We start from the raw sequence: 4,699 nt of genomic DNA, 5'->3' as shown, positions 1-4,699 counted from the left end.
TTGGGACAAGTGATGAAGCGTTGACCGAGTTCTGAACCTCCGTCCAAGCCAATTTCTTTTTCTTGTTAGAAATCGTGTCACTAAATTTTGAGAACAGCACGTCCGATTTTTCATTGACTTTGTTTATCAGTACGTCGACTTCTCGGTCCAAGAACCTCGGTTTTCTTTTTCTTTCTTTTTCCATTTTCTAAGTTGTCTAACCCCAAAGACGTCAAATTTTGGAAAAAATGACGTCAACGCACGTTGCTTGGAAACTTACGTCATAGTAGAAAAGGAGGAATGAATAAAAAACAAATAACTTTTGGTTTTTATTTTATTTTCTTGTCAATTATACATTTTAAGATTATATTTAGAAAAACAACACTGTGACAAAACAATCGATTTATTCGACCAATGAGAGTTGAAGATACATAGAATTTGTCTTTACGGACCCGTTATTACCGCACCCGTAAAGTGAACGTTAACGGAGACGTTTGTGAATACCACGTTAGTTTTTTACGGTCACAACCGTCAGAGTCTCCGTAAAGTTAACGGACCCGTTATCTAACGGATGCTTTGTGAATAAGGTCCCAGTTTGTTTTATCAACAACTACTGGTTATGAATTCAAAAGTGACATATAAACAATGGGCGCCGCCATTACCGTGTCCTAATTTCGACGGTTACGTCATCGATCAATATGCAAGCATATAGGAAGCCCAAGCAAAACAAAATGTTTAGTGGAAATGTAATTACATATTACATACAACAGAAAACGAAGATGATATGCAAGTTTTACTGGACCTATTTTATAATTGGTGCATAAAGTGGCGGTTAAATGTTAATAACGAAAAGTCAAATGTTGTGCATTTTCGTAAAGGACGTCAACCTCGCACTAAGTTTGAATTCAGGATAGGAAGTGAGAAATTACAGATCGTTCCTCAATATAAATATCTTGGAATTATTTTTCAAGAGAAGCAGTCATCTTTATATGTCGCAGTGGAAACTCTAGCGAAGGCCGGAGGCAGGGCACTGGGTGGAGTGATTTCGAGAATACACTCTTATAAGGATTTTGGATTCAGAACATACGAAAACCTCATCTTTCTTGTGTAGTGCCAGTTCTTGATTATTGTTCGGGAGTATGGGGTTATAATGTTTTTCACAAAATTGATATGGTGCAAAATCGTGCAATTCGTTATTTTCTGGGGCTTCACCGATTTACCCCTTTATTTACCCTTAACAGCGAAGTTGGGTGGCTACCCTCTACACAGCGACGTTGGCTGAATATATTTCGCCTTTGGAACCGAATTCTTCAGTTGGAAAATGATAGATTAACGAAAAAAGTTTTCATTTGGGATTATAATATGCAAGGTGTGTGGTGCTCACAGGTCAAAAATATTTTTGACAGTCTCAACAGTAGCAGTCTTTTTCAAAACCAGCAAATAGTAGATACAGAATACATGTACCAAAAACTTCGTCAATATGCTGAAAATGAATGGAAAGTGAAAATACAATCATCACCAAAATTAAGGACATATATTTCCTTCAAAGTTAATTGTGAAACCGAACCTTATGTTACATCTAATATTTCAAAAATAGAAAGGTCAACCTTGGCACAGTTCAGATGTGGAGTGCTTCCCTTACGCATCGAAACCGGTCGATATAAAAATGAACCCCTAAGTGAAAGAATTTGTGTTTTCTGTTCTAGTTCCTCTGTTGAAGACGAAAAACATTTCTTATTGGACTGTAAATTGTATAATATTGTTAGGAAAAAATATTTTGATAATGTGTACAAGGAGCACCCAAATAGTATTGATAATGATTATTTGTTTAAAATTTTAAACCAAAATTACCAGATAAAATTAGCCAAATTTGTCCATACAGCATTTAACCATAGAATGAATCTTCTGCATGTGTAAATTTACATAAATGTAATTAATGGAAAAAGTGACTTATAGGTCCAATGGGCCGGGTGCAAATTCAGTCTGACGTATTTTGTTTTACAATGTTTATTGAAATGTCTATATGCACAATGTCACTATAATAAATGATTACTTACTTACTTACTTATTGTTTTTAGGTCACCTGAGTAAACGCAGGTGACCTATTGCTATCCGTTTTCGTCCGTCGTGCGTTAACATTTGAATATTTTCAGCTTCTCTGCAACCGCTCAACCAATTTCAACGAATTTTGGCACAAAGCATTTGTGGGTGAAGGGGAACAAAAACTGTGAATTTCGTGGCCCCTGCTCCCCTGGGGCCTGAAGGGTGGGACCAAAACCACTAAAATTAATGCAATCTTTAAAAATCTTCTTTACTCCTGGACATCAAGCAGTCAAACTGTTGTAATGATTGTAATCAGCACAGAGTCCGCTACCAAAATTGTGAAATTCATGGCCCCAGGGTCAGGGGCACAGGCGCTTGTTTCATACAGTAAGCTTAGTTTTATACTATATAATAACACAAGGTATCCATCTTTTTCGAGACCAAAAATGTAGATCACCAATTCAAACCCCTTTTTTTATTTATTATCCACAGCTGGCCACAAAAACCCCACATGTAAAGGTTAGCGGAATTCCCTAGCTGCAATAATGTAGCCCTTTTTTTGGGAGAGGGCTACAACTCCTTAGGATCTCCGTAATGGTGCAATGCGGCAGCGATTCACTCCCGCACGGATTTCGGTTCAAATTGTCAGTAAACGGCTATTTCATTAATATGTCTTACCTGGACTTCCAAAATGTAGTTATCCCAGACGTAAATATACAGAACAACCCATATATCCGTATTTTTCGTGTATGTCAACATCACAACTTAAATTTATCCGCCATGTTTACTGACCTTGACAGATTTTATATTGGGACAGCCAATGAGATTAAGGATCTATAGGGAGCGGATTTCTTTGGAATTACCTTATTTAGAGCCTAAATATCGCTGTTTACGTAAAAATAACACATGAAATGGTTTTATGTTTAGTGTTACTATTCATCACAATTATCTATAAACATCGACATTTGCTTTATTGAGTTATTCTAAACTTCAAGCGCAAGTCTCGGTACGTCACGCGTGAAGTGTCATGGCTGCTGAATAAGGCACCCAGATTTATTTTACATGGTTTTCGCGTTTAACGGGCCATGGTGTCGACAGTGAATAAAAATTTCGTCTTATTAGAAGTAAGTTGAATGTAAAAACAATTTATTCTGCCTGCAGTCGCCCGTATCTAAAAAATATTTTTGCACCATTACGGAGATGCTGTGGAATTGTAGCCCTCTCCAGAAAACATCAGTTAAAAAAATCGGAGAGGGCTACATTATTGCAGCTAGAATTCCCCTTCTTGGACCTCATACAAGTATATATTTCTTTACCTCACCCCCTTGCGAACTTTGACACTGACCATAAAATTACACGCTTCATCAATCGAAAGAAAAAGTACATCTCTAAACAGTTCAGCACTTCCGGTTTGGCAACCGCGATATGATACACAAGATCTCATTGGCTACTCGATCTCTCGGGTGTTTTCCATGCAATTGTATAAGACACAAGAGAAAACCGAAATATTATTTTGGCGCAAATTTAAAAATCGATATTGTTTAGGTTTCTGTCAAATATTTTGTAAGATTTTGTAAGATGACAACGTTTTGGTAATTTCTAAGATGATTCGATAGTAATAATGCAAAAACATTTTGTTAAGGATCCTCTCTACACTACTGCAAAATGTACCAGTAGCCAATGAGAACTTGTGTATCATATCGCGGTTGCCAAACTTGAAGTGCTGAGCTATTTAGAGATGTACTTTTTCTTTTGATTGATGAAGCGTGGTAAGGGGATGAGGTAAGGGAATATATATGAGTTCCAAGAAGGGGGATTCCGCTAACCATTACATGCGGGGTTTTTGTGGCCAGCCGCGGATAATAAATAAAGAAGGGGTTTGAATTGGTAACCAACATTTTTGGTCTTGAGAAAGACGGATACACTGTGTTATTATAAAGTAGAAAACTAAGCTTATTGTATGAAACAAGCGCCTATGGTCAGGAGTTCTAGTGCTAGGGTGGGGCTAAATAGATTATATAATGAAAATGCATTATTCTTTTGAAAACCTTTTCTGCTCCTGGGCATTAAATAAACTAACCAGGTACATAGTTATACGACTGCCTCTTGCAAAATTGTGAATTTCATGGCCCCTGGGTCAGGGATTTTGGTGTTAGGGCGGGGCTCTATTGATTATGTAGTGAAAATGCATTAATTCTTTGAAAATCTTCTTCTCTGCTCCTGGGTATTGAACAAACTAAGTACATAGTTATAATGAGCGAGAATGCTTCTTGCAAATTTGTGAATTCTATGGCCCCTGAGTTAGGGGTTCTGGTGTTAGGGCGGGGTTCTATTGATTATATAGTGAAATGCATCAATTCTTTTAAAAATCTTCTTCTCTGCTCCTGGGCATTAAATAAACTATCCAAGTATATGATTATGTTGAATAAGGCTGCCTCTTTTGAAATTGTGAATTTCGTGGCCCCAGGGTCAGGGGTTCTGATATTAGGATGGGGCTCTATTGATTATGTAGTGAAAATGCATAAATTATTTAAAAATCTGCTCTGCTCCTGGGTTTTAAACCAATAAACTATTGACATAGTTATGATGAGGAAGGATGCTTCTTCCCAATTTGTGAATTTCGTTGCCCATGGGCAAAGGGTTCTGGTGTTAGGGCGGGGCTCTGATGATTATATTG

The sequence above is a fragment of the Saccostrea cucullata genome, unplaced genomic scaffold, assembly GCF_032062105.1.
Source record: "Saccostrea cucullata isolate Sc308-1 unplaced genomic scaffold, CSIRO_AGI_Scuc_v1 ctg1335, whole genome shotgun sequence".
NCBI classification, from domain to species: domain Eukaryota; kingdom Metazoa; phylum Mollusca; class Bivalvia; order Ostreida; family Ostreidae; genus Saccostrea; species Saccostrea cuccullata.
Note: the sequence above shows the minus strand (reverse complement) of the source record.